The following is a 19,668-nucleotide window of genomic DNA, read 5'->3' as shown; positions in this document are numbered from 1 at the left end:
GGGGATGGGGGAGGCAGACAGAGGCAAACACATGTCAGGGAGGGGTGGGAGTGTAAAACTGAAGCATGTTCGTGACACAAACCTACCAGCACAGGGTATCAAACCCCTCACAACTATGTAGTGCTATCACAGTTCGATGCAGTTATTGTATGCACCACATGGGTTACCTGATGTGGAGCACTCAGAACATATATGTGAGGGTGAGTGACATCTGCATCAGGGATACAGTAGATACATGGTAGGTGTCGTACACATGCTTGTCTGCATGTAAAGGTGCCAGCATCAACACAGGCACACTCACACAGGGACGCACACACATTGACACACTTGGCAGGGCCAGGAGTGCAACTCATCACTAGTGGGATTGCCACAACACATCAATGTGCAGGTGTCACAAGCACCACACAGGTCATATGCAGACTGTATGGGTAAAGGGTACGAGGAGATGTCACACATCAGAAAGCATGCTTCAGTATGCCCTGGGGACTTGTAGTGAGTGTGGATGTGGACATACACACCATACAACACACACGCACGAACACACAGTATGCCAGTTCTGACATGCATGGGTGTATGTCTACATGGGTGTGTGGTGGTCAACTGTACCAGCAGGCTGTGCAAGGGTAGACGATGGGTATACCTTGGCATCTGACCACATGACAATGGCCTGCTTTGTGGCTCAGGCCTGTAGTTACTGCATTTGCCCACACAGGTGGGTATTGCATCCCCCATCCAGTCACCTGAGTGACTATTGTGTGTGGCCAATGCTGTACACCACATGCCATGTATGTGTTCCTTAGTCCATGACATGGATGGTGTCTGGGATGTGCACACCTCCCTCATGCATGCACAGTGACATGTGGAACTGTATCTGGGGTGTCTGGCCCATGTTGTGAACACAGATTATCATTGGATGTGACAGTCTTGCCACCTGTGGCAGGGACTGGTAATGGGCAACAGGTTTACCCTTCACCTACATTGATGGCATGCCAAAAGAATTCCCTGATATCAGTGTCATCTGTCCATACAGGACATGTTGTCAGGCATGGTATGTTCACTGTGAGTCACATGTGAAGGCACCACAGGTGGTGCAGGTGTCCATTGGGGAACATGGTACAGGTGCACTGTCTGCATGTATGTGCATCTTGGACAGATGGGCAGGGTGACATGCCCTCTGTAGCCCACTGCTATCACTGCTTAGCTACTATCAGTGGCCAATATGCAGTGTACTACTCATGTATTGCATGCTGCCTAGGCATATTTCTAGGTGCGTGACTTGACAAATTCAAGTATGTGTATTGTACGGGGTGTGAATGGCCTAAAAACATCGCTCCCTACTCAGTCAGACAGACACACACAGTTGCCAGGTCTGGGGTTAGAACATCTACCTCACTACTTTATCACACTACAGCAGTATGCAGTTACAAGGCGTGCTATGGAGATTATTGGGGTATGATTTTCACAGAGGTATATTTCTAGGTGCGTGACTTGACAAAGTCAAGTATATGTATTGTACGGGGTGTGAGTGGCCTAAAAACATTGTTCCCTACTCAGTCAGACACACACAGATTCACACACCATCACACACAGTTGCCAGGTCTGGGGTTAGAACACTTACCTTCATACTTTATTACACTACACAGTTACAAGGTGCACTTCGGAGATTACTGAGCTATGCTTTTCACAGAGGTGCATTTCTAGGTGTGTGACATCTGCAGCCTTGACAAAGTCAAGTATATGTATTGTACGGGGTGTGAGTGGCCAAAAAACATTGCTCCCTACTCAGTAACACACACACACACACACAGTTGCCATGTCTGGGGTTAGAAACCTACCTCACTACTTTATCACACTACAGCAGTAAGCAGTTACAAGGCGCACTACACAGATTACTGGGTTATGCTTCCCCCAGAGGTGTATTTCTAGGTGCGTGACATCTGCAGCCTTGCCAATGTTGTGTATATGAACTGTCCAGCGTGTGAGTAGCCTAGAAAGCATTTCTCTCTACACAGCCAAAGACCAAGACACGCACACATACACACACTCACACAGTTGTCAAGTCTGGGGTTAGGACTACAACCTAACTAGTTTATCAGTACAGCAGTACACAGTTATGGGACGCTCCATGGGGATTACTGAGATACAGCTCCCCCAAATGTGTATTTCACATTGATTGACCTCAGCAGGCTTGTCATGATACTGCTATGGGGAGGGTGGTGTGTGTATGGGCAGTAACACATTCATGTTGGGGTTGACATGTCACATGTGGGCACACAAAGGGTCATATGACAAAGGTACATGTATACAGCTACTAGGTGACATCTTCCTTGTACAGTCATGTTGCACAGCTGTCACGTGCAACATGCCATCATGCTGACAGATACTGGTGGCTAGTATCTGCAGTGAGTGACACCAGCACCTCATGTGTTTGGGGCCCTTTGGCTGTGTGCTGGATGGGACAGGCCCAGATGTCTCCTTGTCACGGTCACCCTCTTCAACACATCTATATTTGTCTACCTTTGGCTCATTATAGTGTGTTGTCCTTACATATATGTCTGTATTCCTATCCACTGTGTATGCAAGGCAGGAGTGGTGCATACTGACATGTGTCTGCACTGAGAACTGCAACTGCCAGATATGTCTGGTCCACTGTTGTTTGCTGACAGTGCCTTCTTGTGTTTACGTGTGTGAGCATGCCCAGTATGGGCTTTCAGTATGTTGCTGACTGACATTGCCTTCATTTCTCTAAGTTTGTGAGCATGCGCAGTATGGCCATCTATATTGCATGTGTGGATCAAGTCCAGGTGATTTGTATTACAGTGCTCACCTTTGTGCTGTACACCGACAGGTAGCATGCTGTGTCTGCAGGGTATACATCAGTCATTTGTCATTGACTGCTGCTACATTTCTGCTTAGCAGGGGGACACCAAACAGTTTCTAGATTTCTACACAGGGATGAGGGGCACACCTGACTGTTACCATAAGTGTACATGGGATGGTGGGGCACACCTTACACTTTTACATTTGCTAGGACTGTACTTGTATGTCGGGTACACCATTTCAGTCTGTAGTCTTACCTATCGTGCTGGTTAGAGGCATACCAATGTACTACAGATCATAGCTTTTACTCCCTACATATTAGTTTCTGACTTCCTAGCCTTCACAACTGACATCCAACTGGCTGGCCTGCTGTAGTCTGTCTGTGTTGGGCTAGGGTAGGGGTTACCCATGGGGCATATTCAGAGGCCATAGTGCAGCATTTGTTTGTGTTTGTCTACACCTATCCTGCTGGCTGTGACTGTTGTTGGGTATGTGCCCCCCCCAACTGGCATGTGTGCGTCACTTACCTTGTGGGTGTCCCAGTATTGAGGGTGGTGATGCAGGGCTGCCTATGTTGGATGCACATAGTACACTCCCTATACATGGTTGAGCACAGGTATCGTCATGTTTGGCATCCCTTTTACTGTATGTCCGAGTCAGAGAGAGGTGTCATTCCCTAGGTCCCTACTGTGTCAGTGCAAGTGCTATGTGTTGCCTCTTGGTCAAGGCCAGGGCATAATGGGCATGCCTCCTTCTGCCTACTGGAGCAGGCTCAGGTTGTTTCTCCTCTGAGTCACTCTGCACCTGTGCAGTCCTTGGCAGTGGTGGGGGGCTGTGTGGCCCTGCCCCATGCTGTTCTTGCTGCAGCTGTTTCTGCAGGATCATATTGTGTAGCATGGCACATACAAGGACAATTTGGGTACATGTAGATGGTGAGTACTGCAAGACTCCACTGGATGTGTCCAGGCACTGGAACAGTGACTTGAGCATCGCAAACACACGCTCTATTATGAGTCGTGTTTGTGTGTGTGCGTCATTATGGAATTCTTGTTTGGGTGGGTGTGCATTTCTGATGGGTGTCATCAGCCATGGCTCCAATGTGTATCCTTCATCCCCCACTAGGTGACCATGTGGGATGTCCCCATTGGCAAATCTCTGGTATAGCTGTGTCAAATGCCAGATGTGGGAATCGTGGTAGCTTCCAGGGCAGCCAGCACACATATTCATTATTATGCCCTGGGCATCACACACGACTTGGTAGTTGATGGAGGGGAAGCCCTTGCAGTTGATGTAGAACCTACCCTGCTCACCTGGTGGTGGTTTAATGCATATGTGTGTGCAGTCTATTGCACCCACTACCTCAGGGTATTCTGCTATCTGGTGAAAGAGATGCATATTGCTGGCCAACGCCTCACAGGTGATGGGGAATTATACATGCTTACCAACATGTGCTGACATGGCATCCAGGAACTGGTGGAGTACCCCGGATGCTGATGCCTGTGAAATCCCCATCATATCCCCAGTTGGCCTGTGGAAGGTACCTGTAGCTAGTATTCTTAGGCCTACACATACCTATGTATCCACTGGGATGGGTTCACCTCTGTTAGTTCTGTGTGTGAGGCATGGCCGGCACAGCTCAACAATTTGCTGTAGGAGGTCCCAGTCCACCCTATAGTGCTCCACTATCTCTGGCTCATGTAGCCCATGGTAGGTTACCCTGGGTCTGTACACTCTTCTCCGTCTCCTCACTGTGGGTTGCTCAGCAGCATTCACATCCTCACCACCTTCAGCTTCTTGCACATGCTGGTTTATCATAGCAAAAGCAGCCCCTAACATTTTTTTCTTTTGCTTTCATTTTGTAAAATTTCCCCATCTGTATTCACTGGTGGTGCAGGTTTTTTGGGAAAAACAAGGGGGAAAGGTGTTTGCATAGTTTATAGTGGTGTGCTGGGCTGGTCTGGTCTGCTGCCTGTGTAATTGGCTGATTCTGATACATGTCACCTGTCAGCCAAGCTAGTTCTCCTTGATTACCTTCCTACTGCTGTTTTCCCCTTCCCATTGCCTCCCTGTTTAAGCCTGTGTGCGCACCACACAGAGTGCTCATATGTGCACAGAGCTGCTTTTTCCTGGTTTAACTTCCTTTTTTTTCCTATAGGACATGGTGCGTGACACACACACCCGCTTACACTTTGTAAAGCGTACTAGGCAGGCTTAGACACACCCCTGGCTTGGCTGTTCTAACCTTTGAGCAATCTCGAGCCACAGGTCTCTAATCCGCTTACAGTATGCCTGACATACACCCCATGATGTCACCTATATCCCAGTCTTGCACCCAGCTATTTATATTCTTACACTCTTGGGACCTGCCTCACACTCTGGGAAAATCTGGGATTCACTAAACTTTCCCTAATTTGCATAGGATTGCCTACTAATGCATAGTTACATGTCCCACAGTGAGCCTCCCCCCTTAGCAACCACTACTCACTGGCCAAGTTGTATTTTGCCTGCCATTGACTTGCATGGCAGAATACTGATTTTTGTTAGAATGGTCATTTTCAGTTTATTTTATGATTTTCCCCCCGATCCCATTTGCGTGCTGCTGCCCTATGCTTAAACAGCCGAGATCGGCAAAAAAAAAAATTAAAGTTGTTTTATTAATTTTTTAAACAGTTTGCAATGCCAATGGCCTTCTACTAGGCCATTGGCATGCTTCCTCAATAATATGTAGCCTTTATTTGGAGCTGTTTTGGAATATGCAGAAATGTACATTTCTGCAGATTGCACTTGTCTTGCAAGCTTCCTGGATTGCAGTATCACCTAATTTGCATGGATTTCCCCAGCAAATGAGATGATTTGTGTACCAGGGCTTAGTCCGTGCACAATTAGTGCTGGAGCTCTCATGCACGCCCCTGCCGGCTGTTCCTGGATCGCATGGCAGACATATTGCCTGAGTGAGCTACTGCGCTCATCTTGCACTCCATGCAGGCTTTTGAGACTCCGGGGATAATGTGCTAATATATGCACAGATATATATATATATATGTGTGTGTGTGTGTGTGTGTGTGTGTGTGTGTGTGTGTGTGTGCATGTGTGCGTGTGTTTGTGTGTCTGTGTGTGTTTGTGTGAAGGAGAGAGAGACAGAGAGAAAAGAGAAGATGGTAGATAGATGACAGATATACAGACAGACAGACAGATGGATGTATAGACAAACTATGCACAGTTCTTACAGACATAGTAGTCAAGTATATCATAATGGAGACAGTCTTTGCTCTGACTACTTACCTACACATGCAATAAATTTCCAGGTCGATCAAGTTTTTTTTTTTTTTTAAGGTAGTTACTTCTGTGGCTACCAAATCAAAGAAAAGCTTACATAAAGTATATGAAATCTGGTTAACACTTTTAGGATTTAATAATCTTGGTATATGCATAAACCTCTATCGACCGTGCCAATCCACTTGAATTGCTAACACATCAGAGGAAGGATACACAACACTACAATGGAAACATTAAGTAACTTGCACACTTCTTAATTACTGTGTTTCATTTGAAAATGTCTCTGATCACTTGCTGTTGGAACTCTTAAGATGTTGTTTTCATTTCCATTGTAGTAGATCTATTACATACTATATTCGGATGCTTGCATTTTCTTTGCTTATATTACATTCATACTTTTTGGGAAGCCAATATTACTATAGTTGTGATATCCTTCTAATATTTTCTGGAGCTTCTCACCCAGGGCTCCACTGAAAAAAGGGTTCTAACCAGTCAGACCTTGCTGATGAATTCCAACAAATTAACTATTTAACTAGCTAACTAAATATTGTTATGAAATTACAGATTTATATAGAAATTGGAATTGAGCTATACATCATTAATAGTTGATGAAACTGTCTTTGTTGAGTGGAGGCACGTTTTTGCTATATTAATAGCTTGCAATCCAGTAAAGCTATCTAAGTCTCTCTCTGGTTGTAGAAGCAGGTATTGCTGAGCATTCAGACCTTTTGCAAGAATCAGATATTTGTATTTAGTCATGTAGCTTATGTAAAGGAAGCCTTATGCCTCCATATTTAATATACACCGCAGGATGATGTGCCCTTTCACTAAATTACAAAATACTTTGTGGAATGTGCACATATACAGATTATCCCAAACCAAACAAGAACCAGGCCGCCCAAAGCTCACTTCCAAATCATGTTTAAGAAAGCCAATAAAACAAACTCTGTGGTAGCAACAACACAATAAAAACTTTCTGAAAAATAAAAAATAAAAACTCTCCACACTTAAGTGCTTGACATCTTCAGAACTGTGAAGGAAGAACAACTTGCATTCCTTGTTTAGGTTCATATACAGATTATCATTGAAAATATGTTCTGTGGCTGTTCTGAGAATGTCGCTGACTGCATATATTAATGACAAAAATAAAAACAATGTATAGAATGAGTAAATCAGCATAATCTGAAAATGAATTTTCAGATATATTCTCTTATATATCCCCAGGATAAATGCCACTGCAATCTTCAACATGTGGTAATGTAAAACCATTTCTCTTCATTCAGACGGCCGGCCAGTGTTTACCAAAACCTAAATAGTTTTAATAGCACCTACCGGCCACGTACATAGCTTTGCAAAACTGCTTGCCACTCTATCTTTTTCTAATATAATCCTTATGACAGCCACATATAAATCCTATACCCCACCTCTTCCCTATAGTATTGACATGTTCTACCTCATACCACCTTCCTTCCCTCTCACTTCATCTTCTTCGAATTTCTAATCACAAATCACAAGATTAGTTATCTGTTGGGTAGACTTACTAACATACCTCTTCAAATGCTCAATGTTCAAAATCTACTAAATGCATATTTTTTGTACTGTAAAAGTTTCCTTTTTTCATATGAATATAGTTTAATTGGCAAATCTTTTTTGCACTTGTTAATGTGTATTACTCAATGTCTGTTCATGTATTTTGCTGAATGTATGTTTAAAATGTTTGTAACCTGTTGGAACTTTTCTCCACAGGGCTTTGCTGAAAACAGGTTTTTGATTAAACCTAATTTGGACAAAACTTGCAAATAAAAGCAAAATAAAAAAAATAAGAGAAGATAAAATAAAATGCAGCTGTACAAACATTACTTTGTGGACTGCTACTTTCATGACTCAGTTTACATTTCTGAATTCTATTTATTTATTTATTTATTTATTTATTATAGTGTTTTTTTTGACCGGGTATGTGAGCTGGACCAAAGACCCTTTTTTAGTCGCAACGCAGACCCATTCAGGGTAAGAATAGAGTGGTTTTGAATTTTACAGTAAAAGCAAGTGTTTAGGTTGTACAATATGAAATAGATTGTTCCACATTTCTTGTTTTCAAAAAATGTTTCATAGATATTTTTGTTGTCCTTTATGGCACACATACAAAAAAACAGTACTATTTGAGATAAGGTAATATAATATCATCCAGCTGTTATACCACAATGGCTACATCCACAGCAGACCACAAGTTTAATCAAAAATGACTTTATTAAGGCTGGTTTTCTGAATGCTTGTGGGAATTTTTTCTCTATCTGCACAGGTCGTACTGTGTGTGCATCAGTTAACTGTTTAAACATGCACATACAACATATATATATATATATATATATATATATATATATATATATATATATATATATATATATATATATATATATATATATATATATATATATATATATATATATATATATATATATATATACACACACACACACACACACACACACACACACACGCATATATTGTTGTTTGTCTTGTCGGCTTTTCCCGATTAGGGGTCGCCACAGCAGAACTCCGGTCCGCTAATGATTGGCAGTCAATTTTTATGGTGCCAAGTTGCCAGCCCGATGCCCAACCTTCAGCGAAGAAACACCCATTCACACATGACTGTCGAAGGCTACTCGACCATGGGGAGGGCATGCAGACTCCACACAGAAGGCACTCCAGCCGAGAATCGAACAGGAAAATCTCTTGCTGTGAGGTAACAATGTTACCACTGTACCACCGTGGATCACATATATATTTCATTTTTTACTTTGTTTTACCGAAAGTGCATATTTTATGTTATATACTTTCGCTAAAGTCAGTTTGTCAAAGTGCAGTTTGATTAACTGTACTTTCAATGTTCTGACAAGGACCTATACCTTGTCAGAATGTCGAAAGTACAGTTAATCGAACTGCACTTTGATTAACTGACTTTAGCGAAAGTGCATAACATCGAATATGCACTTTCGCTAAAACAAAGTAAAAAATGAAAATACATGCAGTTTGCATGTTTTGTTAGTTGTACATCAACATATTCTGTTGATGTACAGCTAACAAATCTTTTGTGGAGATTGCAGTACAGTGAGGATAAGGGAATATTCCCTTATCCCCACTGTAGTGCAATCTCGGAGTTAGAATATTAAAGCAGGGGGGTGTGAGGGGTGCAGCCCCCCACATGGGGGGTGCATAGTAGTGTTTACTTTTTTTGTGTGTATTTTTTAAATTTTTTTTGTTTACTTTAGTGAAAGCGAATGTTCGATGTTATGCACTTTCGCTAAAGTGGGTTCATGAAAGTGCAGTTCGATGAACTGCACTTTCGATGTTTTAACATAGACCCATATATATATATATATATATATATATATATATATATATATATATATATATATATATATATATATATATATATATAATGTATATGTATATGTGTGTTGATAGATAAAGATATGTGTTTGTGTGTGCGTTTGCTTATGTGTATACTTACATGAATTCAGTTTTACATTTGTAGCCAAAACCACATGCAGATCATTTGAGACCAAAGAGTTAAGCTTCACAGGAAACTCTTGTGCAATGAAGGGTGTCAGAGAAGGAACTACCCAGCTTTACTTGGAATGCAAATGCTGTAAAGAAGGAAGCAAGGCTATTAACTGCTGGGTATAAATACTCAGCTTATGCAATAACATCGGAGCAGTCAGCTGTGGTTATTTTCATGTGATTTTGGAAAAAGAAATTAAAGATACCTTATTAGGGAACCTTGTAATATCCTCTTCTGAATTATATATTTTACAGTTGCAAAATGTCTTTCATTCTTTATGGATTTATGCAAGCATGTATGTATGTATTCCGACCTTAACAGTCGTGCAAAACTGTAATCACTTTCATCTTTTGTTTCTTTCTCACCTGAGCTCTCTGCATAAAACATTTTAGCATTATCTAATTACTTACAGGCAGGCATGCATTATGTAACCAGATTACCTAAAGCCAGGCTGTATTGATTGTAATAATAAGTATGATTGTTAAACTTATATCACCATCTGACTTAGTTATCATTAAATTAAGTCAAATGCTTGCAGGTCGTTCTTTATTAAATAAAGTATTTAACTTTAATCCTTCCGACTGCAAATACATGATGAGAAATTTATTCAGCATTAAGGTCTGTCATGATCTGATCTGTATTCCATTATTTCATTTACAGAGAAATGCATTGAAGTTAGATGGGGCTACAAACAAGTGATGTGAAGTTTAAATATGGATACTGGTACCAAAATACCTCAATATGAAGTCTAGCAATTACAAATTATACTACATGTGCTGGTCTTATTGATGAAACTCTCGATGTTGTGAGTGGTATCAATGTGAAAATTGTTGTTTGGCACTTGAACCAGATATCTAACAGCTTTCCCAAAGGGTCTTAAATCTGTATCAGAATTATTTTTGCTTATCATAACCACCTTTCATAATGCAACGCTTACATTATATATATATGTTTTAGGTTTGCAAGTCTAACATTGAGTGTAACAAAACATTCCGTATAAATCTTCAGTACAGAGAGTTTTTCATAGCTGTTCATGTCTAGCAATATGATGTGTGAGAAATCAAAGCAAATGGAATTAATAAGGTCAAAAATGGCTCAGCGTAATATGACTTACTTACCTATGATTCCAAAATACAAATACTAACGTAAAAGAAATCTTGTGTTAACTGCACTATAATCCCATTTCGCTCCTGACCCAGGAGGAAGGAGATCCAGCAACTATCCTATCAAAAATACAGGAAACAGAAATTGTTCCATGGAATGCAAAGCATGCTACAAGACTGTAGTGCCCATCAGCCTACAGGACTGTAGCACCCATCAGCCTAGAGGACACTTGTACCCATCAGCGTACAAGACTCTAGTACCCATCAGTCTCATGAACTGTAGTATTCATCAGCCTACAAGACTCTAGTACCCATCAGCCTTGACCTTCTGCACCATTAAATGTATTACAAAAAACATTAAATATTTGCTGAGTGAGTATATCTACTGCACTATACATCACAATGCAATGGAGGAAGGAAGCGGAAGAATGCTAAAGTGCCATCAGACAAAGGCATTATTTAAGAAAGGTAAGCAATTTCTTTCTTAAATATTGTCATTGTATAATAACAATAATCTACAATTGGGTGTGGACATCACAGAACATGCCTATGCTTGTCTTTGAACTCATGGGCTTTGCTCCAACAATCAAACCACACAAAGTGGACAAATCCTGTCATACCTGACTCAATCAAGGGTTACTGCTAAAATACATTTCTGCTGTGCCTATTTTAAGGATGGATTTAATAAACCATACATGGCTTGCTGAAACCGTGTGAACACCTCTATGTGCACATGATAGCATGCTGATTTATATTCAGTAATTAACCCTACATAATATGTAGAGATGCGCAAACACAGTAAACATTGCAGCATGCTAATTATTGCATAAGTAGCTGAATTGTATTCTAATCAACAAGTTCAAGATGGCAGACTTATTCAACAAGCTATAAAGCAATTGTGTATACATAGTGTAGCCTTTTGCCTTAAATTCCAAAACCTATTGGACTACAGCCACGGAAGCTATACTGTAGGGAAACATGTTAGAGGCTGCTGCTGCTTTTGTGCATATGTATGTGCAACAGGCTCAGGTCTATGCTGCTGATGCTGATTGACCTTGGGCAAGGAGGAGAAGGGTATTTAGACCTCATTTAACGTTTCATGGTCTGCATGAGGTGGAAATAGTAGAGCACTACAGGGTGGATAAAGTTACACTCCAAGAACTCTGCAAGTTCTGTCATCTTAATCTGAGAACAAGGGAAAAACAAAGGAATCAATACCTGTGGAGACCAAGGTATGTGTAGCACTTAGAATATTAGTTACAGGAACCTTTCAATGACACACAGCAGAAATGCTAGGGGTATCACAGGCATCAGCATCCAGGAAACTACACCATCTCCTGAATTCTATGCTACAGCATGCCAGCGACTATATATATTCTCCCTTAAACCCAAAGACAGAACTAGAACTATGCAGGAGTGTATCCCATAGCACACTTTCCTGATGTCTTGGGTACCATAGACTGCATGCATGCTGAGATAAAAACATAACCTGGGGAGCAGAGAAGGGTCTACATCAACAGAAAGGGTTACCATTCCATTAACTGCCAGGTTGTATGTGGTGCTAAAGGAACCATCCTGAATGTGTGTCCTGACAACCTCGGTAGTTACCCTTACTGTCATATCTGGCACACCTCACAGCTCTACCAGAGGTTTTCCATGAGTAATATCCCACAAGGCCATTTACTTGGGGATGCACTCAAACCATGGCTGATGAAGTCCATCAGAAATATACACACACACCTATGGAGGAACACTGTAAGGAGGCACATGCTCAAACAACAAATATCATAAAGTGTGCATTTGGCTGTTGGAGTTACAGTTTCAGTATCTAGATACATCTGGTGGTGGGGCTCTGTAGTACAATCCCAGCACTTGTGCCAAAATGGTCACAGGCTGTGCTATTCTTCACAATATAATCCTGCAAAAACAGCTGCAGCAGGAACACCAAAGGCTAGGAGCAAATGTTCCATTACCACTGGCAAGGTCATCCCTTAGCTGCTACAGGTGTAGGTGGAGATAGACATACATTATATGTCCTCACCCTAGTCAAGAGGCAATGGATAGTGTACATGCTGACTACCTAAGGGTACACCTTTTATCCTACACACATACATACATACAGTGCAATTGATGCCAGGCAATACACACAACCTTTACTTTCCCATGTATTACTGTGCACAGCTAGCATCAGGCAGAATCAGCTCTGAATGACAGCAGTTTTAACTGCTGGACTATCAAGGTAAGTGTTAAAACTGTAATAGAAAAATAAATGTGTAAGAATAAGAATGAATGGTAGATACGTGCCTAATTGGTACTTGTAAATGCAGCTAAGTAGAATTTGTGTAAGTTGTCCAGCAATGCCATTAATATCTGACATGACTAACATCTGAATATATATTTATGAAGTTTATCAAATAATGGACCATGCAACTGAAATGCCAACTATAGAAAAAACATTCCAAATAGCATACTTATCCCAATTCTCCCACAAGTGGAGTAATAAGCATGACTGTAAACATTCTCTTCCTCTTCAAGCTACGTGGTTACCATTCAGTGTAGATTCAACCCTACGAGCAATATGAAGATGCAAATGAGGTGTGAAGTCCTTAGCATTCCTGAATACCAAACGTTTGACTTTGTGTAGCACGTGTAAGCATAGTGTAGCCTTTACACCACTGTTAGGTACTAATGGTGTTAGTCTGACTGAAGCAAAACACAGTAATGCACAGGTAAGTTTGCTTCACTGAAGTAGATGTCTCAGTGAGTATACACTTACAGTGTTAAACAAATTGCAGTGAGTTTTTATACAAAGCCAAACACCCCACAGTTATAGCTCCTTGGCATAACAGCACAGTTTCTTGGCTTTTCTGAAAACTGTTGTTGACTGTCATGTATTTGTATCACACCTTGAAAGAAACATGAGAGAATATGCAATACAGATTGCATGTATGATAGCAAGAGGAGATAAGGGAATGTTTTCTAGAATACAAACAGAAGGCAGAGCAACAGTTTTTCAAACATATTCAGAAACAATGTGTGATCACTCATTCAACTAAATATGGTATGTGTGCATGTACAATCAACTGAAAATGTCCAACTGTATGAACTTTTACTGAGTATGAAATATTAATTGCTTGTATGTACATTATGTAATTGCTATTGCAAAGCAGTGTCTGTGGCAAAGAACAATGACCCGCTATAACTGTGCTGTCTAAGTGCAGTACTCTGATGGTTCAAATCCAAGAGGTGTATAATTGTTTTGCCTTTGCTTCCCTTTTTTATCCTTTATTTTATTTTATTTTTCTGTGTGCACAGCATGTGGCATAGTGCAAACATGGTTAGCTGCTTAAAACTGAAAACGTAATTTCAGTTGCACTACAAAGCACAAACACGCTTAGCGGCATTGCATGGTGGTCAGCAACATGAATGGTAATAACTACAGAAATTCCACATATTACCTTACTGTCTCTGTGGCACAAGATGTAAAAAAGTTGAGTTCCAAAAGACAGAATGTAGGTAAAGCAGGGTTGGAGTCCCATAGTAGTTATTTTTACTGTGGAAGGGTTATATTGAGTAAATTCACAAGTAATATATTTTTGCTATTGACATTTACATTTGTGTATTGCCTAATTGTGTAAAAACAAGGTTTACTACTGAAAGAAAAAAAATGAAAGATTTATTTGGTTCAACTTCCATTGCACATACAGGCTGAGCAGTTATGCACGTCTGTCAGCACTCTGGACAGTACTGACTGGAAAATATACCTGCTGCCTTGCCTGTGGCAAAGTTGTAAGTGCAGTGAGTTCATGGTCAAAATGTAGGCAAGCTAGGATTCAAATCCAGCACACTTTACTTTTTAGTAATCATGTCCCACTGTCGTTTTTCACAATGCTTTGATTACAAAAGTAATACTGCACAGCAGTCTATATCAGGTTGATTGTCAGAAAATATCATTACTCTTTGTATACAGATAAGTTTTTATGCATCATAAATATTATGTGTATAATTAGTTTAGTACGACAGTGATGATTATGTAATAAAAATGCAAGATCATATCTCTGATGGACACAGTAGTTTACTGGCGATCATATACACACCTCCCATAGCCCTATTATAACTGTAAAACAGAATGTATTGTGGGGTATGTATCATGGCTCCAAACTCTACTACTTAAGTAAAGCAAGTCGATCCTTTTCAAATATGTTGTCACACACTAGTCTTGCATCATATCTGAGAATGCATAAGCCAGGATCCTTTAATGTCAAGCACATAAGGGCCTAATTAAAGTATAGAACAAGTCACTATTTAAGCTGCAAATCTGTAATGACCATTGTTGATGTACATGTCTTTTGTAGCAATGAGGAGAAATCACCTGTGTAGAAATGTATCCTTTCCCTTTTACTTGGTTTGAATCCCACCTTCTGCAAATTACTTTTAACAGTGTGTGAGTCCTCACAAAATACATGACGAGTCATCCCATTTATCGCTCCAAAGTCATGGCTTAAAAGTCAAGTCATTTAACATTCTAGAGTTGACCAGCAAACACAATGTGACCAGGTTTAGCAGCATACATTCTATAAATCAATGCCAAATGTCACATTATCATTGCTGTTATATAAACTCCCTTCCTCTTTGTTTGGCAATGTTTCTTTTGACTTACAATCATGCAAACATGGTTGGCATGGTTATGTGTGTTTGCACACTTTTTATAAAACACAATATCACAAATTGGTGATAAATCATTTCAGTTCTATTTGGAGGACCTTTGAAGACATGGCAGGAGATGGGAAGGATGGTGCCAAATTCAGGGCACAGATATGGAGTGTGGAGGGCTCAGAAATATTTGTTGCACTCATCATGAAGTGCTACAGCAGTAGGCTGCTGCAGTGGGACTATACCAGTTCTCAGTAAAAGTCTGTAGTGCGAATGGCATACCACACACTGGGGAGCAGTATAGGCACCACTACAGTGTCCTAAAGAGGGGCAGCAAATACAGCTCGATCTGTGGTTGGATCACTTTAGAACAGCTGACACCCCCCTGGCTGTTTAAGTATACAAATCAATCAACTTTTAATGATACAGAATGCTGTAGATAACCAAGAATGGTATGCATAATGCTTTCATGTCCCTTGTTTCATGTTTTATTTTACAGCTGCAGAGGAAATCTTGGTGAACAAGCAGGCACATGCTAAAAGCTGGAATGAGTCAAAGAGCTAAGTTGTATGCACTCAGTACAACTGACCCTGATTTTGATAAATATATTGTGATTCCACTGATCAGTATCATGTTCAGAATGCATATCTTAACTGCACCAGCAAGCTTTCTTCTGTAGCTCTTGGTAATTGTATTAGGCAAGTTTAATAGGTTATGTGGATTAAATTCCCACAAATGAACTATACGCTGACATTCAATAAGTATCATTTTTGGATTTAAAATGCAGCAATACTAGCTTTAGTGCCATATTGTTAAGTTAATCTGTAGTATCTTTAAAACAATATATGGAATATGTGCATATTCCAAAGATTACTTGTAGCAATTTGCAGTCATTTTTTGCATTACAAAAGCTGCATAGCTAGCATAGTAATAAAAGTATATTTATTGTACTAAAGCATGACTGTGACATTATCATGGTTCAAATCATCTATTTTCCTTTTTGTCTCACCCCACCCCTTATCTTTCTCTCTCTCTTTTATTTTTGGTGTGGATTACCTTGAATCACACTGTTCTGATGTCATAACTTTCTGACAACAAACAAAATGCTTTTCAGCACACAAGGTAGGCCAAATGTTGTGGATCAGTTTGCCAACCCTCCACTGGATGCTGCACCAGCACCCAGTACCTCTGGGATCCAACCTGACAGTACTTCTTCCACAGACCCTGCACTACCTGACCCATCCACATTAAGTAGCATTGCTGTGGCTGCTGGAGCAATGGTACCCTATGTGAGTATGGTGGAGATGGTGATTATGTCACCCACCAGGAGCTGTCAGGGATGGTGCATGATCTAATAGAGTCTGGTATTGGTGCCCACATCAGCCACTTGGAGAGGTTGCTCATTAAAATAGAAAAGAGACTCGCATCAAACAGTCTCACAGGGAACTGAGGAAGGGGACAATGATGACAGTTCTGAGGGTGAGGACTAGATTCTCACTGTTCCCATGCTTGACAGGCATATGCCTCCAATGTCCCCTGTTTATCACTAATCATGGTGTCCCCATCACCATCTCTGTGTCTGTCTTGTTTGTCCTGTTTGTCTGCACCTGCTTTCTCACCTACCCTATCTACATGAACCTCAGATTCTTATGTCCTTTCCCCTACTTTCCTCTCTTTTTGAAATTCAAAATAAAAACGAGTACCTGTCCCACAAAAACAATTGTCCCACACATAGCTGTCCACTTTGCATATGTGTCTTCTCGACAGACTTGATCTGGTTTCAACTGTCTATACAACATCACTGCATTGTTGCCACCTATCTGTGTTGTGGTGACAGTCCAAACTCATTAAATCTTCTATACATGTGCACATTACTGTGTTGAAGAATTGGAAATCTATAGTTCTTTCCTGATTCCCTCCTGAAAATTACTTTATTGCTTCCCCTTTGTCCTTCTCCATGCTTACCTCCCTATTTCACCACTTTCCTATCGACCCCATATTCACACCTTTAATCTGCTCAAAAAATATATTCATACACCACACACATGGAGGGGAATGGCCCATAATAAAGCCTTTACTGTTTGTCTTCTGCATTTGTGTAGAGTTTGTCATCGCTCACCAATGCCAAGTGGCAGTGAATGGCTCTTCTTGTCTTATGGCAAAGTCTGATGTGTTTTTGCCATCAGCTGCACTACTCTGGTTATCTTCATGCAAAGGTGCTTAAACATGCTGCATTATAGGAATACAGAATTAAGAAAGAGCAAAGGCACTACTTTGTAGCACTTAGTCTGACAGTTCTGTACATCACTGGATGTAACAAAGTACAACTTACTGTGTTGAGTGTTGATGTAAATCACTTGACTGAAGATTTTTTTTGATCATACTATCAAGGGTTTGATTCCAGATGCTTCTCACATCATTTCTTATTGTGATGTTATATGTCTATGATATGTTTAATCACCCACATTTTAACATTTCCACAATTATGAGTTCTCATGGAGATATATCCAGTCTTGTTCTGCTTGTCATAAATCTGCTGTTCCTCTCCTAACCCCTCTGTACCCCTATGACAGTCACTTCATGCTGCAGACTATGGCAGCCTAATAATTAGAACAGACCAAAACTGTCCATGAATGTTACATGACAACAAACATTTTTATGTATATGTCCATCTCTCCTTGTATGCACCCCTTCACTCCCACCCCTCTTTATGAGTGTGTATCTATTAGACTGATGGCTATAGAAGTTATCTCATGGTTTCTACATACTGACATGACTTTGCTAATGGATAATACAAACATGTTACCTTGATTCAATAGGTGATCAATGTTCCTGAGGCATGCAAGGTTTGAGAATCTGCTGTAGGATTCCTTTTGTGTCATGTTTAAGTGATGATGGATGAAATGTTCATCAAATATGATGTGTAAACTGTCCTTACTATGAAGAAGCATACTGCGCACACTTTTTCGGATATCTGCCCTGCACAAATAGTTAGATTATCTGCTCAGTCATACTAATCATTTCAAAAGATGTACCACCTCTTGTCATTTGCAGCAAGCTGTATGCACATCTAACTTCTGATTTGCAGTGAGGTCTGCAAAACAGCTACTAGTTGTAGACGTGTATTAAGGTAGGCATTACTGGTATGAGTGGGGAGGACACATACTTTAGTGTAGTCATTGATCGTCTCTTTTGCAGTCCTGATCACATTTACTTAGCTAATGACATCCTGACATCATTTGTAAAAAAAAGTGAATCATCTAGATTTGAACCCTGACTTACCTGGGCTCTGACTAAGAGCTCCCTTCTCTTACACACTGTACCACAGAGAAAGCTAGGCACCTGGTCTCTTTTCCACCCTTAGTGCGGCCCAAAGTGCTGACAGCTGTGCAGTACCACTGAACCTGTCTGCATAAAGGAAGGTGAACTGAATTAAAGTTAAGCAGAGACCCACGTTTGCCCTGGGCGTAACATCACACAAATATTGAAGCCAAAGTCTAAAGCTATTTATGGAATAAAACTGTGGCCCCAACTTTTCAAAGCTCCACATCTTACTTTCTGCCAGAAATTTCTCTCGTAATGCATCTAACAAGCCTGACAGATGTATTTTTGCAGATGAACTGGACATAATACAGTCTAAGATGTATTTTTGCAGTTAACCACAGGCAGGTCATTTAATGTATATCTCTATTTATGCACAGTTAGGCAATGTGCACCAGTGGACACTGCTACTTCACAAATCCAACTTAAATTCCAGAAATTGGAATCATGCATGTGCTAATATTTTGCTATCATCCATGCAAATCAGTTTCTCAGCTAGGCACAATGTGAAGAGATGTTTAGCATGTCCAATTGTGGTTTCTGTGCTGTAATTCTCCACTACATGTAAATACATTCATAAATACAAGAGAAGGACTGTGACATGTGCGCTACACTAAGCACATGCTTTCTAATATCCATGTGTGCCCTGCAGCAATGCACTTGTAAATGGTATATCAGGACTTGATCAGTTGTCAAACAGACTCCAGAATTACAGAGCATAACTGCATTACTACATTCGGTATTGGTATATAGTGAAAATGGACATTGGTGATCCATGAGCATATCCCACTGATATTGTCAGTAACTTGTATTAATTTGGACATGCCTTCATTTGAATATTAAGATGAATAATTCCATTGTTGCACTACTACTGTTTCTAAAGTATGTGTTTGTGTGTCACCTAAACAACGTCCTGAGAAACAGGTACAGGTC

This window comes from Protopterus annectens, chromosome 12.part0 (assembly GCF_019279795.1).
Source record: "Protopterus annectens isolate FY-2018-M chromosome 12.part0, PAN1.0, whole genome shotgun sequence".
NCBI classification, from domain to species: domain Eukaryota; kingdom Metazoa; phylum Chordata; order Ceratodontiformes; family Protopteridae; genus Protopterus; species Protopterus annectens.
This window is presented reverse-complemented; position numbering follows the sequence as displayed.